The sequence below is a fragment of the Marmota flaviventris genome, chromosome 1 (genome assembly GCF_047511675.1).
Source record: "Marmota flaviventris isolate mMarFla1 chromosome 1, mMarFla1.hap1, whole genome shotgun sequence".
Taxonomy (NCBI): Eukaryota; Metazoa; Chordata; class Mammalia; order Rodentia; family Sciuridae; genus Marmota; species Marmota flaviventris.
Genome location: NC_092498.1, coordinates 127,653,367 through 127,676,115, shown reverse-complemented (window position 1 = coordinate 127,676,115; position 22,749 = coordinate 127,653,367).

The window sequence follows — 22,749 nt, the reverse complement described above, 5'->3', positions numbered from 1 at the left end:
TGCATTTGACATTAGAACTACTAAACATCTTCATGATCCCTGGCCTGTTCCTTTAATACACTGTGGCTTGTTATTTCTGACATGGGAGAGATGGACTGGGCAAAAGGTCATTGTCACCAAGCAGGAGGAGCAAATCTTTTCAATCTGTCATCAGAGTTGTTGGCAACATTGTCCTAAAAGAGCCTTTCCAAACCAAACGGCATCTCAGTGAATTGAGTTGCTTAAAAATACCTGCCGAGGACAAACACTGGTCTTGTTTCCCAGGGTCCTTAAAGACACCCAGAGGTGCCAGGGGGCCAGTTTAAAGTCCCATTACCTGGAAAACAGGTATTGGAACTCAGGCAGCTCCTAAGAAGAAAGGCAGCCCAGGGCCTTCATCTGCCTGTGGAAAAGAATCCACGGGGAAGACTTTTACAGTTCCTGAGAGCAACAGGTTGTGCCAAGCTGCAGAATGTCCTACCATAAGGAAAATCATGATGTCCCCATCTCCCACTGACATCATAAGCACAGCCCTTCCCAAGTCTTACATAGCAATTATCTTCTACCTCGAAAGGGTGCAGAGTGACCATTCCAGGGTCCAAGTGGAAACCAACCTGCAGCCGCATCCTGTTGGTTCACCCTGTGTTTCAAAGTCACAGTGGCCTCCAGAGCTAAGATGGAAACACTGGAGGTTTTCACATAGAAATCTAGATTTTTAGAAGCTCTTGTAATTGGAAGTCCTACGTGACAGCTACCTGCAGGGCTAAGTGGCCGGGTGCCTTTAGATGTTGGAAAGTCTATGCAGAAACTCTTATTTAAGTTTTAGTCTAGTCTCTCTGCGGGTGAATTTGAGGCTCGAGTAAAAGGTGAATCTACAAGATGCTTCATTACTCATCTTTTGATCCCTCTGACTCATGAAGCTCTTGGGATGCTCCGACCTGGCTAATGATCCCTGGAGTCATCAGAGCCAGAGCCTGCCGGGCTGTCACAGGGCAGTGAGGCCAATTCCCGCCCAGGTGCCAATGAAAACCCTGCTTCATGCCCCCCTGTGTCAGCTGCCCCCTGGCAGCTGGTTGCTTCTCTTGGAAAACTTGTGCCTTAAATTTGTCACTTTCCTTGGTAACTGCCTCCCTGTTGCTCTGCTTGGGTGAACCTAATACAATTTCCCAGTGTCGCGACCCCTCGCCGGCAAGGGAAAAACACGACACAGGATTCTTCTTTCAGCAGTTTATTCAGGCCTTGATTCAAGTATCATCTTCTAGTGACCCCTCGCCGAGCGCCCAAGCACAGCCTAATAAAGCCTCCCGCATACCAATCCCAAGCTGCCACGTGGATCTTTCTCATAGGGTGGTAAGGGATTGCGCGCCAATTCTCCATAAAAGGCGTTGTTTATCACAGGCCACAGTGGAAGCCGGCGCCATCTTCTAATGGCGGCCACGGTCTATAGGAACGGCTCACCACAGTTCCCCCTTCTGTTTTATAAAACAATGCAGGCGAAAGTAGAGGTCCTATACCACTGTGCAGAAGTGGCTGCAATGTATGGTTCAGTCCTAAGGAGGGCCCTTCCCTAGACCTGGTCCCATATCAGCCGATGCCTTTTTTCTTAGGGCGGGGCGTGGACATCAAACCCGCATGCAATAGGACATGCTTTCCTTGAGGTCCGTTGAGGGATCACTCAAGTGCAGTGCCTTGCCTCGCATCCTGCATCGTGACGACGGTGAGAAGTAGGATAATACAGGTAGCCTGGTAATAATGACAAAATTTAAGTTGGCAACACAATCCCTAAGCCCCAGAGGAAGGTAAAGAGTCTGTAGCCGAGAAGAAAGACCAGTCCTGAAACCCATCTGCGTGCAATGGTAACAAGACCTGCAGAGTGCAAGGGCTATTCAGCACTGAGAAAGCATAGGAAAGAGGGCACGCCAATCCCAGTGCAATGTGAAATTAACTTGGGGTGCAATGGCCATGCCCAGAAATCACTGTTTAAGATGTGCAAGCCAGATTTGTGGAGAAATGCCATTTTCTAAGGCCGCAAGAGCCTGTACAATCATAGCCTTTTCTTGTGCATGGCGAGTTTTAAGGCGATAGAGAAGCCACAAACAAAGTACAACACCGAAGCAACACATTGCCCCAAAAATGCCCACTCCCACCCATTACTTAAAAAAGGAAAAAGCAGAGGATAGCCAACTGGTGAATTGACCCAAAGTCACTGGTTCGACATGGGTACTATTCAAAACAGCAATCTGAGTTAGTTGAGACTGGATCAAGTTTTCTGCTTCCAAGGACCAGGTTCCGGATAGATATTCCCCGATGATGCGGGAGGCATTTCTGGAATCATTAAATCTGACAGAGGTTATACATAAATGTGCACGTTGATCAATACAACCCAAATGTACTAGATCAGACAATTCCTCAACTTGAGCTTGAAGCAGATCTATCCTTTGATTAGCAGCCAAAATCCCAGATAAAATGTGTTGATTAATTTTACTTTGGGATTCAAGTACAGTGGATGTTTGTTGAATAACCTGATTAATAGTGGCAGCAGTTTGTACTTGGCTGGCCATGGCTACTCCAGCTGTAACTGCTGCAGCAGCAGATACCGCCACAGCTGTCACTATAGCTGCCGTAATTCCAAAATCTCTATGGGCTCTAATCAGTTCAACAATAGGAAAGGATTCTGGATGTGCAGTAACCGGGATTGGGACAAAGGTTGGAATTTTCATAATCACTGCCATAGTCCAGGAGCCATTCCAACACTCAGACAAGTAGCAAGCAACATTAGAACAATTAAACATCCCCTGTAATGTAACATTAGCCAAAAGAAACAGAAACGGAGATTGGAGACAGACTGCTGCGGAGGGTAATGTAGCATTAGATAATTGTGAATTATTTGCAAAAATTTTAAGCCTCCTACCTCGCTCCGAGTTTTGGGTACTGCCAGAAACATTAAACAGCCCACTTTGGACTCCTAATATTTCCCTGGGGAAACACAAGTGCGGACTAGACTAGCCCAATCTGAAGGAGTCATGCAAAATCTAGTAAGTCCCTCCACTTGAGTGAGAGTGAAAGCGGCATCTATGCCATAAGTGCGGACAGATTCTGCTAAGGTTTTAATTATCTTAAAGTCTAAAGGCTCATGATATCTTCCTCTATTATTGTCCTGAAACACCGGGTACGCAAGTCCCATATCTGTATTGACTGTTCTCCAAACTTGCGCATGAAAAGATCTCCCGGAACTTTGGCTCCCCCCCACATATGGGGGTGGGGCAGCCGGCACCATATCTTTTTCTAGATATTCTACCTCCTCCTCCTCAGAGTTTTGTTGACCAATATTAGATCCCTCCCCCTTCTTGCAGTAGGCTTGCACGCCTTGTGTCTCCTTTTTCTTCTTTTTCATTTTTATCTTATGTAGTTGTTGTAACAATATATCAAGGTCCTCAGAACTGTTTGAGTCGCTTGTGTTCTCAGGCGTTCTGAATTCGGTCAAGTCTGGATAGAGCCTTCTCACTACTCTTACTCTTAATACTCTCTGCCACTTCACTATGTGATCCTTCAGATTTTTCCTCATGTAGTTGTTCAAGAACGGCCTGACCCTCACTCACAGCTTCTTGGCATTTACCATCTGTTATACATCCTCTAACTAACTTCCAAAGTGGTATAACGCCACCCTCTAAGGTGCCTTGCTCACGAGCGAAATCTAGGTCTTTCCCTAATTTATCCCAGCTAGGAATCGTAAGACTTCCTGAAAAGGCAAACCAAGGAGCTGCTATATCAGCTTCTCTCAAAAACATCTGCAAAGTGCTCTGCTTTATCTTAAGTCCTTTTGAATGTAGCAACCCATCTAGGGCCAACAAAATTGGGCTTGAAGAGGTAACACCCATAATGTTTTTAGAACTATAAAGAAAGTGAAAGTACAAAAGTCCCCGCTCTCTTCCTTTTACAGGGGAGCGTCCCTTTTTATGAATTTCCCGCTCTCTTCCTTTTACAGGGGAGCGTCCCGCTATTAGCTTGCAGATTCCCACTTTACCTGGGAACTTACCGGTGCACCACCCTGACTGCTGAAAGTTCTGGATCCTGGGTTCGAGGAATATAATTCCCCGTCCGGGCCACCAACTGCCGCGACTCCTCGCTGGCAAGGGAAAAACACGACACAGGATTCTTCTTTCAGCAGTTTATTCAGGCCTTGATTCAAGTATCATCTTCTAGTGACCCCCCGCCGAGCGCCCAAGCACAGCCTAATAAAGCCTCCCGCATACCAATCCCAAGCTGCCACGTGGATCTTTCTCATAGGGTGGTAAGGGATTGCGCGCCAATTCTCCATAAAAGGAGTTGTTTATCACAGGCCACAGTGGAAGCCGGCGCCATCTTCTAATGGCGGCCATGGTCTATAGGAACGGCTCACCACATCCCAGAACATCTGTAATGTTAATTCAGTGCTGTCATCCTATATTTTGAACCAAACCAAAAAAAAAAAAAGAAAAGAAATGAAAAAAACTATACTAATCTTTAATTTATAACAAAGCAGTGGTGCATGAATTTCATTAAATCAAATGGGACCAAAAGAACGACTTTGTTTTTATCCCAAGATGTATTTGGCAAAACCCATTTACTATCACATTCGCTCAGTGAGTTGAATTAAACTAGCTGTTCTGCTCGCTGCTGGGGGTATTGAATACGGGCTCAGCTTTCTCAACCTGCTACATTTTCCTGATCCTTAGTGAGAAAAATCCTGTGTCAAAAAGAAATACTTAGTTCAGGTAGTTCCCACCCCGAAGAACAGATGGATTAAAATTTCTTCTATTTTACTGAGCAATTGCCTGCAATTTACATACCATAATAGTCCTGTCCACACACCCAAGTGAAGGCAGAGTAATGGGAATTGTAATTATTACTATGAAACGTTAGGTATCTTATTAAGAGAAATTCACCCTCTCAGGTGATTTGTTCATGAACGAGTCATCCTGTGTGTGAAGAAGTCATTTGGAACGGGGAACAGCAGCAGGCGAGGCCCAAGTATTTGAACAGATAAATTACACATTGTCACTCAGGACTGTGGATTTCTAGCCAGCCACCTCTCCCCACCTGTGTCCACTATCCCTGTGACATAAGCATCTGCAGTTGTCCTCTGAAACTTGCTGGAGGGGAATGTGACATGAAGTCCAGGAGCCCAGGGTGCCCGGCGTTGCTGGAGGGTGGGCAGCACTCTCGGGAGATCCCATGGCTGATAAGCACCGTTTCTGACCCAAATTGTAGGAAGTCAGTGGCTGGCCTGACCCAGTCTGCGGCAAGATTTCTGTCCTCAGGTTCCCACGTCCAGGCTTGCAGGATGAAACAGGGGACAAATGGCAGGTGCATTGTGGGACATAATTATGCCAAGATTATGCCAAGTCTCTGGATGAGAAGCAAGGTTGGCTGAATCAGGGGCAAAATCACACAGAGGGAATCATCTGCTGTTTAGGGGGCACGCAGGGCACCTGGGCACACTGACAGAGTTGGCAGCCCCACCCCCTGGCTGCATGGCATTCAGGAAGGACCTGTCAGGCTTCTCTTTGTGTGGGCATCATGAAGGTGCTTCCAGAGCATTCCAGAGCCCTGAATCTGCAGGTGTGAGCAGAGGAGAGCGAGCCCAGTTTTTCTGTTTGAAGGAATTTATGGCCTGATTTTTATAACATGGAATTTTTGTAACGACTTATTTAGTGTTCAGCTCGAGATTACATTCTGTGTGAGTGCTGAGGTGTATGTGTCTATATGCAAGTTCAACATGGCTGTGTGCACAAGTGCGTGTTCCTGTGTGTGCACTGAATATGTGTATCTCTGTGCATGCTTGTGAACATGTGTACACATGTAAATATGACGTATGTGTGTGCCCATGTGTACCCATGGACGTGGGTGTGTGGAAGTGCATGATGCGTGTGCATTTGACTTTGCACAGTGAGTGTACTAGTGTGGTATGTTTCTTCTGTGTGTGTGAGTGTGCATGAGTGTGCATGTGTGTGGCCCAGTGTTATGGATGCCATGGTGGATGTAGGACATTCAAGTAAGAGGTTTATTGTTCATGAAAGATCACTGACTTGTGTACAATCCCAGCTCTGCCCCTTACCTGTAGGACTGATGGCAGCCATTCCGAATGTCCATGCTTGGTTCACTGGATGTGCAGAAGGGAGGTCATAACTGAAGCATTTCATGGGGACACTGAAACATCTACTGAGTGAATGGAGCTGATTTATATAAAACACTTAGCACAGCGTCTGGTGCAGGATGAACCCTCAGTAAATGCTGGGTGTCCCTATGCTGCTGTGGTCCCCATGGTGTACTCCAAGTCCTCCTGAAAATCAGCTTCTTCATCTGCACACAGGTGATGAGACAATGCATGCTTTAAGGGCAGCTCGGGAGCATCAGTGAGCTAATTCCTGCAAAGTGCCGGGGAGACGGTGGAAGACAGACAGTTTAGAATGGGGGGAGCTGGAGCCCGAGGCCCAGGTGACTTCCACCTTTATCACCTTAGCACTCTGAACATGGGCAACTCTGCACCCCTCTGAACCTCGGACTCCTCATCTTTATGTGGGTAGAAGGAGCACCCATTTCAAGGAGTTATAGTGAGGTGGAGGCAAGGCACAGGGTGTGCTAAGGACCACAGAGTGTCACTGAGGTATGTGATTCTAGGTTCTAGGATGTTCTGGGATGCAGCTGACAGGGATGGATAGCACTCTTGCCTCCTCTCCCTTCCCTGGGGTCTTGGCCCTCCTGTGTCTTCTGCCAACTGTGCAAGTTCTTACCCAAGGTCTCCTTCTCCTAGACTGGCCCTGTTGCCAGGCCTTGGGTGAGTGTTAACCAGCTCATCAGCAGCCAGGGAGGATGGGAGCTACTTTGGTTTGTAAAAGCAGCTCGGTCCATTCACTGTCCTGCCTGTGACATGGTGGATGTAGGACATTCAAGTAAGAGGTTTATTGTTTGTGAAAGATCACGGTTGGGTGTTGCCTAGAAAATGAGTTTCCATGACAGTGGGCACCCGGCACCCTGGGTCAGGCAGCCCAGAGCCTTCTGCAGTGAAGTGTGAGCTCCTGAGACAGATTGAGCGCCAACCCTGCCCTGCGCCACTGCTTACCAGTTGGGCTCCTCTGCATGGGCAGCCTGTAATCCCCTGTTCCCCGGCACATGGAATGCACAAGTGGGAGCAATTACATGCACCTCACACAGTTACTGAGACTCAGAGCACTGATAACAATTAAGCACCAAGCTCAGAGCCTGGTCTGGTAAGAGCTCACGGAAACAAAGCAACGGTGACAGAGAGGCTGAGCATTCAGTGGGCATGCTGGGCACAGGCTGCTGGGTGTAACAAATGGCCACAATTGGACTGAGGTAGAATTAAACCACACGGAGGAGGTTCTGTTTCAGCCGAGATTCAGCAACAGGGAAAGAGTTTGTTCGCCCCTCCCCAGAAATAACCCGAGGCAGGCAAACTCTCTGAAAAGGCTGTTTGTAAGACCTGGGTCACAGGCAGGGAAGGACATGGCACCTGACAGATGAGAACAAGGTGAGCCTTGCAGGTGCCTCACTGACCAGGCCAGAGAGTGTCTGGGACATTGCTCAGGGAGGGGACCCAGACTCCCCGAGCTGAGGAGACCGAACTGGGGGTCTGTGCATGCCAAGGTGCTGGGGTTTGCCAGGCAGAGGACGAGAGAGACACAGCAGCTCACAGGGGACCCTGAAGACCTCAGTGCATGTGGGGAGGGGCCCACTTAAGGGTGGAGACAGAAGCAACTAGTGCCAGCACTCTATGGGCATAGTGCCTGTTAGGGTCTGTCCCTGGTCTGTCCCCCAGAGCTCCCGTGTTGGAGCCTGGTCTGCCGTGCACCAGTGGTCAGGGCGGGGCTTTGGAGGAATTGGATCATGAGGGATCTGGCCTGGCCATGGCCACTGGGGGATCCATAGCTTGAGGACACTGGGAGGTGGAGGAGACTTTTTGGTGGACACTGGCTACATTTTGTCCTGGCCCCTTCTCTCTCTCTGGCTCCTGGCTGCCTTGAGGTGAGCTGTTCTGCTCCCCCGCAGGCTCCCTGTCCTGAGGGTCTGCCTCACCTCAGGCCCAGAAACAACAGAGCCCAGTGACCAGGGAGTGAAACCTTGGAGGCCATGAATCAAAATGACCTTTTTTCCTTTAAGCAGGTTTATGGCAGGTATTCTGTCATAGTGATGAAAAGTTGACTGACACAGTCATCACTCCCAACACTGGAAACCGCGTCAGCACTGGGGTATTGGGTAGGGTTCTCAGAAGATGTAATCCCATCAGTAGAAATTAATTTGTCATAGACTGAGTGAAGCTTCGGTCCTGCCTTGCAAATCTTAAGAGCAAGGTCCAAGAGGATCAAAACGTGTCCAAGCAACTCAACTGCATCTCAGAACAGTACTCTGGAAGATTTGTAGGAGTACAGAAATAACCAACCAAGAGGACACAATTTGGGGGGTCTATCATCCAATCATAAATTACCAGATGTGGAAAGAAGCAGAAAAATGCAACCCCTGGTGAGAAGAAAAAAAATTTAACCAACTGAGATCCACTAAGAACAGTTACAAATATTAGAATATATTGGTATCCTCAAAATAACTGTATTTCAATGTTCAATAAAATGAAGCGGAGACATAGAAATCATAAAAAGACCCCAATTCCCACATCCAAATTCTAGAACTAAATACTACAATGTGTGAGATGAAAACTACCCTGGATAGAAATAATGACCTATTAGACATCGCAGGGGGAAATCATAAACTTAAGGAAACAGCAGTTGAATCTATCCAAAATAAAAAAAAAATGGAAGAAAGAACTTTAAGAAGAAAAGCAGAGCCTCTCTGAGCTGCAGGAGAACTTCCTGGAGGGAGGAAGAAGGGGGCAGGACGATGCTTTTAAAGGAAAGGCCTTGGCCAGGGCGCTGGGAGGCCTGGATCTCCCTGCGCCCTTCTCACCTGGTCTCCTGGCAACGCGCCCTCCTGTCCCTAGAAACCGCTGGGAGCAGAACCTGGGATTGGGGCCTCTGCCAGGCTGTGCAGGAGACGTTGGTGAGAACCACGCCTAGAGCACCAACCCCCGCTGGGCTCAGGTCCTCAGCTCTGCCTGTGCCTGGTTCCTTGGAAATTGCTCCTCCCCTTCCTCTCTGGCCTGCTTTGAGCCCTTACCCTGGGCCAGGCACTGAGGTGACCAGTGCTTTACAGCTTCGTTTTTACCTATGAGGTTGGTTTTCTTTCTAGCTGCGTTTTCAGATGCAGAACTGATGGGAAGCCTCTTGCCCTAGGGCTGCCTTTGCTGGGAAGGCAGCCTGATGGGACTTCCTGTGGTCCACCAGGATCACAGGCTCTTGTTCACTCCAGCCACTGGGGTAGGGCACTGGCTCCAGGAGTCCCATCAGGTTTCAGTGATTTGGCCCAGAGCAGGAAGGAAGAGGGCAGGTGGGGACCGCAGTTAGGTGGTGTCTGTCTCCAGATGTCTGTCCTGTCTTCCTGTCCCCTGTTCCCCTGAGAGCCCCTGCCAAAGCTGGAAGGAGGAGGCTACCCGAATGAAGGGCAAAGCCCTGCGTTTTCCTTCTGGCCAAGGTGTTCCAAAGCACCCCTTCCCATCCCAGCTCCCCTGTGGGACCCCTTCCTGGTCAGTGGGTTTACTTCAATGATGGGACGAACCCCAACGTCTCAGTTGTGAATTTACAGGACATTGTGAGCACACCAGTGGGACGTGCCTGGCGGCCGCTGTGTCAACAAACCTTCCCCGGGCCTGTAACCAGCCCCGGGTCTCAGTCTCACAACCCACCCATCCCCTCTGCAGTCCCAAGCCTCACTTTTGTCTCTGGGTGGCCAGAGCCTATGAAGGGACAGAGGGCTGGGTGGGATGGGGGCTGCTTCCTCCCTGAAGGAGCCCTGGGGCCTTGCGAGGACTCCAACCCGGGTTCCTACAAGGGTGTGTCTCTTTCCCCTCCCCCCTCCGCAGTGAGGATGGAGAACTCCTGGTCCCTGCGATGGCCCAGGGGTGATGGCCACGGTGCCCTCCTCTGAGCCAGGATGGAGTAGCTATGCTGTGGCTGGGCAGGAGAGCTGTCCCTGGGTGCTCACCCGCTCAGTCTGGGTAAAACAAATCCCAGAGGTGGTGGCAGCCCTGACCCTCTCTGCCTTCCACCCACAGCTCAACTGGGGGCTCCGGTTCAGCTGTAGCCTGGCTTCTCGTGCCCACACACGCTGCCCTCAGAGGGCTGCGGGTGCCCCTCCCTCTGCCCCCCTCTGCCGTGCTCTCCTTCCATGTCCCACAAGAGCTCTCTGACCCTCTTCCTGCCCCTGTGGGCCATCACTGGTGACACCATCTGCACCCGAGTGTTAGTCCTGTTCAGAGACTTAGTCCTCCATCCACATCCAGTGCTGCCCTCTGCAAGGTCATGTCCACATCCCCATATGACACCTGCCCCCGATACTTCAAAGACAAAAACCTTATTAGAATGACGGGGCAGCCACCGAGCAGACTTGGAGACTAGGGAGACAGACTTGGGAAGGAAGACCAGAGTGAACCGGCTCCCAAGGTCAAGATGCAGCGGCTACAGCCTTTGGCCAGCCTCACATGCAGAGCAGGACAGAGCGGGCCATGGTGTGGCTGGAGCTCACGGAAGCCAGCAGCACCAGGGCTTCCAGAGTTTATCCTGCGCTGGGCTCCTCTTGAGACCCTCCGAGGGACAGCAGAGCAACCTTCAACTCAGAGAATCACCATGAGACAGGGCATAGGATCCAGGGCCTACGGCCTATGTGCAGAGGACTGTCCTGCCAACTAGGAGATCGCTGGTCACTTGGAGAGCCTCCAAGAGACCCTGGGGACCAAAAGCAGGGCAGACTCCCATTCCTCCTGTCCCCACGGCCCCGGTATCCTCAAAGTAACCTAGTACTGTGTGTAAGGGACAAGAGGGGCCCCCGCAGCTAGCCCGCCACGTCAACTTCTAGACCTTCCAGGTAGGAGCTACCCTCTGTCAACACCTGGTAAACCCCAGGTGCCACTTTACGTATTTAACCCATCTCGAGTTAGTTCTCACAGGAGTTAAAAACTTTCTCTTCCTGACTCAGTGGATAAGGACACCACGTGACAAGGTTGGGATCTTGCTCAGGTGGCACAACCATGAGCCTCAGGAAGGTGCACCCGGGCGCTGGCTGCTGGGCCGCACCCCTACCCTGGACGCAGCAAGCTGGCCACGGTGATGCTGTACAGGGCACACTGACCAACCCTGCATCTCCCACCTCTGCCCACTCCCTCCACCCTCTGTTTACATCTTCTTCTTGTCCTGATGTCCATGGTGATGTCCCCCAAGCCCAGGTTGCCCTTTCTCTCACCGAACTTGAAGGCTCTCAGATGACTTCAGTGTTCCTTTCGGGCTACAGTTTGGATTCCTTGTCTCAAAGACGCCAGGTGGCGGTCATTTGTAGGAGACAGGATGGAGGCAACAGTCCATTTCCCTCTGATAAGGAACACCTCTCATGAGCTCTGTCTTGTCTGCTCACCTCTGAGTCCCACTGGGGATCCTCTCAGAAACCTCCCCTCCCTCTGAGCTGAGGGTCCTGCTGCATGGAATTGCTAGGATAGTGGAGGGGACACTCAGGGACACAGTTCTCTCCCTGGTATTTCTTGCCTCTTTATTAGTCAGGATCTGCTGGCCACTTGAACAAACAAACCTGAATCACAGTGGCTTTAGATTTATTTCTTCTTGATATTACAGCCCAAAGTGGGGAGGGAGTGGGGTGGAGATTGTGGTCCATGCAGTCATATCCTACCCAGGTCTCTCTGCATTGTGGCCCTTGGCAGACACGCCTGAGGTCACTCTGGAGTCCTGCAGGATCTACTGGGGGCTCCCATCATCTTCACTGACCCAGCCCCATGGTCCCTCCCTAGCCACAAGGGATGCTGGGAAACGTAGTCCTGCCCTGTGGCCTGCAGGAGAATGAAAGGCGCTTGCTGAATGCGTTGTTCCTGCTGTCTCCCACAGCAGAGACCTGCTCTCCCTCCTTGCAGTCACTAGCGTCCCCTGGTCTCAATTTTGAGCATCTTCTTCCAGGGCTGGGTCATGTTATGTGTAATGATGTCTCCTTAGAGCAAAGATTAGCAAATGCTGAGGGCCAGCGCCTGTTTCCCTGTGGCCACTGTCACAGCTGGAGCGGGCAAGCACTGTGCGCCACAGACACCAGGTTCCGTCAGGTATCCTCCACCCCCAGATCTTGCTTCCCAGGCAACAGGCTCCCCTCACGGCTGCCAGGGCCTGTAATTAGGTGGTGCAGAAATAGCCCAAGGAGGGGGCAGCAGGCCTCTGCTCTTTACTCTCTTTACCTCCAGGGGACCCTGCACAGCCTGAGATATTCAGTCTCTGGCTCTTCACAGAAAAGTGTCTGGGGACCTCCACCCTGGAGGGAAGAGCCCTGCCTTTGGAAACTGGAGAGACTGACCTTTGCTGAATGATTTGCCGCCTTGCAGCTTGTGCTGGAGGAAATCAGGGACTGTCAGGACCTGGAACTCAAAGTGACTCCTGCAGGCCACAGCCTCAGGCTGTCACCCTCCCTAATGGTTTGAACTAAAAAGGGAAAAGGGGCAAAAACATCGGGGGCTTCAGTTGATGTGGGAGAAGTTGGTGATTTTATTCCAGGATGATTTGTTCAAGTTGGGGTGGGGACAGAGAGGCAGTGATCTTTACAAAATGAAGGCAGAACTTTATTTTCACCCACACATTTGGAAGCACAGACTCCAGTTACCGTTCTCATAATGACCAGTCGCTTCACCTCGATCAGGTCCTGACAATGGCATGGGCATAAGAAACAACTCAGCTTTGGCTTCCACGAAGCTCAGTGTTTGACTGAAGCCCCACATCTCCATCCTCATCAGGAGAGCTGAGTCCAAGGAGCTCTGCGGTGGCATCAGATAGGACCCCACCCTGAGGGCTGTCAGACTCTCTCTCTCCCTTGCTCCCTGTCTCCCATCTGCTCTCCCTCTCCTCTTCTTTCCTTTTCCCATCTAAAACCCAGGTGTCCACATGTTTAGTTCACCCTACTCCATCCTCTGTGGCCCTAGCACAGTGTCCCTTGATGGCTCCTCTTGTGTTTTCTCCCCACCTTCCCCTACTGCAGAGTATCCCTGTGTGTGATGTGGGGCCTCAAGGGACACCTTCAAATGGGATGTGGTTATGGTTCATACGCGTGTGCTTTAAACACAGAGGTGCCATGTTGCGTCTGGATCTTGCTCTCCTTGTCTTTTCCCACAAGCATTTGGGGACAGCCCCACTCTGTCTTGCTGGCCCTAGTCTTCATCTCTGCTGGTTCCCAGGAATGGGCCCTGGTCCTTCCTGCACATCCTGTCCACACCTCCCAGGTGGCCACCGTCCACTTCCCCAGTCAAGCCTCAGTCTGCTCTGTTAATGTGAGCCATTGCCTGAAGGTGGGCTTCCATGCAGACCAGAGACGGTGGCCCTTCACCTTTGAAATCAAAATATTAAAGATTCCAAGATCCAAGAGTTTTCCATAAACCATTGACTTCAACTCATAAATCTTTATAATCTATTTTCAAATCCAACACGTTTGAACACTCATTTTAAAAGAGGAATTTAAAAATCTTAACTACAAGGAGTGAAGATAGTGGAATAAATTTGGGCAGCACATCTGGACCCCTCCAAAGCCCACAGAGGAATCAGTGAGAGAACAGCTCCTGGGGAGGGGTAGCTGTTATGGGTTAGAGATGAGGTGTCTCCCGGAAGCTCATGTGTGAGACAACGCAAGGTCAGTGGTGAACAAATGGCCTTGAGAGCCTTAACCTAATGGTGCAATAATCCCCTCATAGGGATTAATTGGGGGGTAGTGGAAGGCAGGTGAGCTATGGCTGGAGGAGGTGGGTCCCTGGGACCATGTCTTTAGGGTTCATATTTTGTCTATGGTGAGGGGAGCCCTCTGCCCCCTGGTGCCCTGTCCCCAGCTGCTTCCCTCTGTCACGCTCTTACTCGTGATGTTCTGCCTCATCTCAGGCCCCAAGGAATGAAGGTGGCCATCCATGGGCCATCTATGGATGGAGACTTATTAATCCCAAATAAACTTTTCCTCTCTAATTGTCAGGTCTTTTGGTCTCAGAACAACAACAATAAAACAGTGGCAGTGTCTATATCTAAATACTGGACAGCTTGAGACGTAGGGGGGACGTGGAGTGTGCTGACCAGGCCAGAAAATGATGACAAACTTCCCTGACCTCAACCCCTGGCCAGGGTGGAGTCAGTGGGAGGGGCATCAGAGAGAAAGAGGGAGGGGGAAAGCCCGTAAGCTCTTCCTCAACAACAGTAAAAGCAAAGCAAGTGAAAACTGGACAGGAAAGACAGTGAAGGGGGTCAAGCAGCTTCACCCAAACTGTGGGCATAGGCTGTGCTGGACAGGGCAGCCAATTTGTGCAGTTCATGCCCAGCCTCCCCAGAAGAAATGGAATCAACACAGCTTCTCCTCCTTCAGAGATCAACAAGGGGAGGCAGAGAGAGCGCCCCTGAAATGGGGGTGGGGGTTCTCGGTTTCCACCCAGAAGGAACTCAGAGAGGAAGCAATGCTAGTTGAAAGGAAGCTTCAATAGAAAGCCCCTCTCTTCACAGGGACCTATGTAAATAGCTGCAATGTCCACTTTCGTCTTCCACATATGACTTTTCATTTTGGATCAATAGATGTCTCCTTATTCCTCTATCCTGGGCCCTCAGCCTGTTTGACTGTATGTCTTCTCATGCGTTGAAGTATCAACTAAAACTTTTCTGCCTTCATTTCCCTTTCTCAGTCTCTCACCTGCTCCTCTGAGTCCTGCTCTTCCCTCTTGCATTACCTGCTTGCACCTCAAATCCCCCCACCCAACTATTTCCTCTTTTCAACTTTGTTCGCATTATTCATCTTTATCTTTTGTTTTCTCTTTCTTTTTTTCCTTTGCCCAATTATTTTTCCCTCCCCCTTTTAACCTACATATAATGTAATAGTAATTTTACATCTTTGATAAATACTTTCTCATTCTACCCCAGAATATTACTACCGTTTTACATCTGACTTAGAAGAACTGCGGATAACATTTTCAATAAGTTTTTCCCCCTAAAGTTTATGACTCTGAGGCTTTTCTCTGAAGTTATTGCAGTTAATAGGGTTTAGTGTCTTCTCTCAAAGTGATGTTGATGCTGGGATCATCGAGGGGTACACGTTGAGTGAAAGTGTCCATACTGGTAGGTTTGCCCATCCTGAGACAGTTTAGAGATTGAAGGTCACAAAGTTGTCTTTGGAAAAAAAGTGAAAGAGAGAATCATCCCAGTAGATTGGTAGATACACAAACAATATAAAAAAGCAAGGGGACCAACCACCCCAAACAGCTCACACTACTTCAATACAACAGTCGAGAAAATGTCAGAAAAAAAATTTGCAATATTCAATGAATTAAAAGTTGTAAGAAATTGATTTACATAGAAAATACAGGAAGTGAAAGATCACCGAAATATGAGGATCGAGATTCTGTAAAAGAACCAAACAGAAATCCTGGAAGTGAAAGACTCAATAAATCGAATTAAAAATTCTTTGGAAAGCATCATTTAGGATAGATTCTTGCCTTGAAAACAAAGTACATAATCCTGAAAATAAAATCTACAATAAGGAAGAGATGTTCAGAGAATATGACCAGAATGTTCAAGAAATCTTGGATAACATCAAGAGACCACATATAAGAATCATTGACATAGATGAAGGCACTGAAATAAAGACTAAAGGAATCCACAATGTTTTCAATGAAATAATATCAGGAAATTTTCCTAACTTTAGGCAAAAGATGGAAATCCAAATACAAGAAGTATGTAGAACCCCAAAAAGGCAAGATGAAAAAATATCCTAATACCTAATAATTAAAACACCTCATACATAGAACAAGGATAGAATTTTAAAAACTGAAAGAGAAAAATATCAGGTCACTTTACCAATTAGGATTTCTTCAGGTCTCTTAGCCCAGACTCTAAAAGACAGGAGGACTTGGAATAATATAGACCAAGCTCTGAAAGAACATGGGTGCCAACCAATATTACTCTACCACTGAAACTACCCAACAGAATTGAAGATAAATGAAAAAGCTTCCATGATACACAAAAACAAAAATAACTCATATCACTAAACCTGAACTACAAATCATACTCAATAAAATTTTCATGTAAAAGAAGTTAAAAATAGAAATCAGAGACACCATGGGGATGAACATTTCTAGAAGAATAGTCCATTAAAGGAGGATTAAGCCTGAATTAAACATTAGAAACAAATTGAAAAGACAGGAAATAAAAATCATCTCTCTATAATAACACCACCAATGGATTTAATTCTCCAATCAAAAGAAATAGTTTGGCAGTGTGGATTCAAATCAAGTCCCAACCATATGTTTTTCACAATAGGTTCACCTTATAGGAAAAGATATCCATAGTTTGAAGAAAAAAAAAATGATGGAAAAAGATATACCATGCAGTTAAAAACCAAGCAAGCAGGGGTAGCTACTCTCATATCAGACAAAGGAGACTTCCAGCTTTAAATTAATTAGAAGAGGCAAACAATATCACTTCATGTTATTAAGGGAATCATTCAACAACAAAATGTAATGATTGCAAATATTTATGCCCTAAACTTTTATGCACCTATATACATAAAACAAATCTTTTCAATATAAAGAATCAAATAGTCTACAATACAAAATTAATTCTTGGTGACTTCAACACACCTCTCTCACCATTAGTTAGGTTTTTCACACATAGACTAAGTAAAGATTCTTCAGAATTAAAAAATATTATTAATTAAATGGACCTGGCAGACATCTATCAATCATTTCATCCACAGATGACTGAATTTCCTTTCTTCTTAGTGATGCTTGGAATAGCCTCTAAAACAGACCATATTTTAGGACATAAAGCAAGGTCTCAGCAAATATCAAAAATAGAGAAAATTCCTTACCTTCTATCAGATCATATGGAATGAAATTAAAATCAACAACATGATTAAAAACAAAATATCGTAACAGATGGAAATTAAATAATACAACTTTGAGAAATAAATCATAGAAGAAATCAGGGGAAATTAAAAAAAAATCTTAGAAACAAATGAGAATAGGAATACAGCATGTCAAAGATCTCTGGAACAGTACAAATGCAGTTCTAAGATGAAAGTTTATAGTATTGGGTTCCTAGAGTAAAAATATGGAATGATTCCAAATACATATTCTAATATTACACCTCAAGGCCCTAGAAAGAGAAGAATAAGATAATTCCAAAATCAATAGTTGACAGGAAAATCCTTATTAAAATATTGAAAACCTGCATTCAGAAGCACAGTAAGAAAATTGTACACCATGATCAAGTGAGCCATTCCAGGGAGGCAAATTTGGTTCAATGTATGTAATTTACCATATAAATAGAGTTAAGGACCAGAGTCATGTGATCATCTCAGTAGATGCTGAAAAAGCATTGGACAAAATCCAGCACTCATTCATGTAAAAAATGCTGGAGAGACAAGGCATGGAAGGAATTTACCTCAATAGTACATACAACAACCCTCTGCCAGAATCATACAGAATGGAGAAAATCTGAAAGCATTTCCTCTAAAATCAGGAACAAGAGACCAAGATGTTCACTCTCACAACTTCTCTTCAATATATTTCTTGAAACACTAGCCAGAGCAATCAGTCAAGAAAAGGAAATTAAAGGATAAAAGTAGAAAGAGAAGATGCCACACCATCTCTGTTTCCCAGTGACATCATCCTATATCTACAAGACCCAAAAATCTTCACCCGAATGAAGTCTTCTCAAGCTGATGAACCCATTCAGCAAAGTATCAGGATACATGATCAACATTAAAAAACCAATAGCTTTCCTGTATTCCAATACTGAATATTCAAAGAAAGAAATCCAGCAAACTATCCCATTCACAATAACATCAAAAATAAATAAAGTACTTGGGACTAAATCTAACCAAGGAGGTAAAAGACATTCACAATGAAAACTATAGGACACTGAAGAAAGAAATTGAAGAAGCCTCTCTTGGTATGTACAAGGAGCCCGATGTAGGCTGATATTCAGCAAGAGCTATCAAGTGGATGAATTAACAGCATAGCCAGCTAATTATAGCACTAGGTGATGTTATTGAGAACTTAGGTCATGTAGGACACTGTTCTGCTCTCGAGCAACGATTGCCTCATTTGACTATCACAATAATTTGGGGAAATATTTGTACAACCTGGCCTGCTCAGGCTGCATTTGGTAGCTGCTGAATATGCAAATAAATAATACATGGAAATCGAATAAATTGTAAATTAAAAAGAGTTTAGGAAGCACTACCATATTACTATGCGTTCTGTGCCTTAGACTCTTAATAATTGAATTAAAGGAGACTGGCCAGTAGACAGGCTGCCCCTGAAAGTGACAGGGAGCTTGGCCCAGGGGGAGGCTGTGATTGGCGCACACAGTTACCCACGCAGACACAGCTGAGTGACAGGGAAAGCGCCTTCCACACAAATACATCCCACAACGCGTCCCTCCCTGGGCTCAGAGACAACCTCAGTGAGGACTAGCCCTGGGCTGGTACTTGACTCGCTGTGATTCTGTCACTCTTGCTGGGACTCATGTCCCACAGGCAAGAATGATTTGCCCAAAGGAAATAACAAAGGGGCAAATCCACAACTTTGTACAAAGGAGAAAGCAATGCAGCCTTGGCCATTCTCCATTCCGAACAAGAACTTCCACTCAACCCCCAGGTGGTGGCGCTGTGCTCAGGGAGGAAAGAGAGCAGAGGGTCCAGGCAGAGGAGGCCTGGCAGCTGCTGGGGTGAGACCCCACTCCCCTGGGCCACAGGAGCCTGCAGCCCTCCTTTCTGCTGGAGGGACATGTCCACAGTGCTCCAGAGCTGCTCCCACCCACAGTTCTGTGGTCATGAAGACACCAGGCCCAGGGTGTTCCTCCTGGTCATTCTCCCCCGACAAGGAATAGAGTCTCCAGTCTTGATGGCTCATGTGACATTAGTGACCCTTCCTGGCTTCCAGAACAGCGATCCTTTGTCTTGTTTTTCATACAGAAGGCAAAAGAAGGAAACACTGGGTCTAGGATCTCGTTGGTGTGGACCTCGGGCAGATGTGAGTCTCGGCAGGGACATCCCACCAGGGACACCTCTGCAGACATGGGCATGGCGGGCACAGGCCTTGGAGTGGCGCTCTCTGCTCCAGGCTGCCTGTTTCTGCTCCTCCCCACAAGGCTTCCTCGAGCAGGGAAGCGAGTCTCTTTCTGCTGGGGATGTTCTTGGTTGTCACCCAGAGCAGGACTCCGCTCTCCTGAGGGAGTCACAGGCTGTGCACCAGGGACACAGTAGCTGGTTCAGGGGCCAAGACTCACTGACGGGGCTTCTGCAGCTTCAGAATTAACAAGTGCGTGTTCAGAGTGGGCAGACTTGGATTCTGGTGGCCACCAGCTGAAAAGCGGCTCTAAGAGGCAGCTCCATGGGACCTGTCCAAAGCTGAGTCAGTAGATTCAGAATCAGAGGCTTCGGGTCCTGATCCTTACAGATAGCAGCTCTTCACGGAAGGTCCCCCAGGAGATCAGGTGTCTTTAAGGCTCTAGAGATGAATGGGAGGGCTGGTGAATGCAAGGGATGACTGTTTGACTCACCCACCATCAGTTCAGGCCCAGTGTTTCTTTCCTGAAGAAGTCCCAAATTTGGCTGAGGAGTAAAATGCCCATCCACAATATGTGGATTCTGATTGACAGTCGTTGCTCCTGGCATTTGGATCCCCTTTATTCAATTCACTTTTGTGGCCTCACTTGCAGCCAGAGGGGGAAGCCCTGCTGAGAGAACCCCTGAGATAAAATTCTCTTTGTCCCCTGGTTCCTTTCTGCTTGGGACACACATGCAGTGCCTGGAGCTGCTGCAGCCAGCTTGAGACCATGAGATGACAGCCAAGAGGAGGAAACGCCAACCCACAGAAGATGAGGGTGAAGAAGGACGGGAGCAGTTGAGTCCCATGTCACGCCACAGAGAGCCTGAAGCAATTCACAGAGCAAAGACCTCCAAATCTCTCCTCTGCAAAAGAAACATTTTATGTCCTTACCAGGAAGGCTGCTATAGGTTGAGTATTCATCCTATTAGAGCTGAGCACCTTAAATAATAAATAATAGATACTCACTATTTTGACCTTTATTTACATATGTCATCATAGTCGTGTTTTTACCTTTACAATTTGAACCATGCATGGAATATTGAACAACTGGCAAAAACAGAAAAGAGGAAAGAGCGCGTCACAATTAACCCTAATCCCGTATTTTTTCCCTCTCCCTCTCCGCCCTGCCCACTCATCCCCAGGATGAAGCAGAAAGTGCACCTGGTCTGTGGTGTGTCTCCTCCATCCTGCTCCAAAGTCTCCAACTCCAAGGTTAGAAAACAAATCCACTCACTCTGGAGAGGCAGCCTGGCAGCGCCTCCTCTAGTGGATGACTGGGCACTGGGTTCCTATTCCCACGGGTCCATCACAAAGGGGGCTCCTGGGGGCTGATTGCAGGTTAAGCAAGAGGCCCCCTGGACTGTCTCTGGGGAGGCTGCCGTCTGCGCCGGCCTCTCCCGCTCACTGGACGTCCCTGGTTTGCTTTTCTCTGAGTTTCTAGCACCGTCTCTTTGGGGGGTGGCCCCTCCAAGGGGGCCCCAGTTTGATAGCCGGATAATCCCGACAAAGACAGGGAGCCTTCCCAAAGATGGGACCCTCCGCACGGAGGCCTCAGCTCCCCTTGCCATCAGTGCTGTGCGGAGGCTTCTCAGAGGCCTGTGGGCTGCCCGAAGGGACAAGGGAGGGCGCTTCCAGCCAGTGGCCCTGGTTACTAAGTGGCCTCCTCAGAGGCTGAGACCCAGGCTGAGGCCACTGGGAATATTTGATTTTTTAAAAAGATACAGACGAGCTACGAAGGACAAAGACAGGATTCTAAAGAAGTGGCCTTTAAGACTCCTCTGCTTCCCGCCCTGTTTAAAACAGGTTGCTACCAAGAGCCTCGCGGTCCTTTGAGGCTGCGCGGTGAGACTGTGACGGGGTTTCACAAACACGGAAATGGTGCCTTTGCACACGATCTGACACGTAGGTCCGTGCACTGTTGGATTTTCAATGTGTGAATCTGGTTTTGGTGGGGAGGACCCAGCCTGCTTGTTTGGAGGCGTGACAACAAGCATATGTGGCAGTCAATTGCAGAGGGAAGCAAGCCTGGCCAAGACGGATCCACGTTCTGGGTAAAAATTGCTGTCACTAGACTAGATTTTCAGGCAGCCACGAACAAGGTTAACAGAGACATGCCACCTTCTTACAAACAGATGCTCCTCGTGATTATGCAATTGGATGATTGATTTACTTCATATGACGGGGACACTGTCAGCTGCCTTTATTCTGAAGACACTGGCTCCCTATAGTTCCTGTGGATTGCCCTGAGTCTAGGTGACTGTTTCCTCTCCGTGGGCAAATTAGGCAGCATGAATGATACTGTGGTGCAGTAACAACAATCCCAATTCTCAGTGGCCTAACACATTGAAGAAAAGTTTGGTGTTTGTTTCTTGCTGCACCCCGATTCCCTCACAGGGGTGCCTGGGAGTCTGCTCTACAGCATCTGCACTTTAGGACCCTGGTTGCTGGAAGAGCTGTCCTCTGAAATGTCACCATGCGGAGAGAAAGGGAATGTGGAGATGGCTGGCTGGCATTTACAGATGCCACCTTGAAGTGACCAGTGACAGACCATAAAGTTGGGCATAAGCAACTCCTTCCCAGAGCCCATGGCCTTACAATATGGGTCTGTAAATCACCCCATCAACAGCAAGGGGGCTTCTCCACTCTCTGGGTCTGGGATGGCCTTCTGATTGGCCTTGTCCACTGGCACTGCAGCAAATGTGATGTGACTGGGGCTCCAAAGGGGTTGTCGATGGGGTTCATCTGTTATTCTCTTCCTACAGCACACCCAGGCTAGTCTGCTGGGTGCTGAAGAACTCTGACCACCAGCACCACCCCAGGCCTGTGGTAAGGCTGACTCTAGGTGGATTGGCCAGGTGCTGTTGACACTGGAATGAGACCATATTGGATCAGCAGAGCCAGGCCCAGATCAGCTGAATGGCTGAGAGACACATGGATGCACGAGCAACAAAATTGTTAGTACCTTTGAGGCCCTAAGTTTATGGATGTTTTGTTACGCAGCTGTAGCCAACCAATACGTAAGATGTCATTTCTACTCAACTTTCCTTACCCGTAGAAAACGGCACAGCCATACCCAACTTCAAGAAAGAGTGAATACAATGCTGGAAAATACCCAGAGAATAGCTGGGTACACTGGTTAGATAGCAGAAATAACCAGCAGAGGTGGATACTCAAGGAATCAGAGCTCAGGGAGTCAGAAAACCAAAGAAAGGCAGATGTAGAAGCTATATGTCACACACTTTGGTCTCTGAGTCCAAAACCCCAAACAATGCAGACAAAACTGCCATTGTCCCTTTATGACAAGAAGTAACTTCAATACTCTCCACCTATAGGGAGGGAGATAGTGCTCTTTAAAAATAAGAGAGAACAAAATCAGTCCACAAACCCCAACAGGTAAGAGATGATATCACGTTGCTGCACCTACTATAAGTCAACCTGATTTCCCTTCTATGTCTGCATGGCCCAAGCCTAGCAGAAGGCTTCCTTTCAGCCCTGCCCGGGCTCTCCATGATCCAGAATCTGACACAGTCCCCAAGGATACTGGGAGG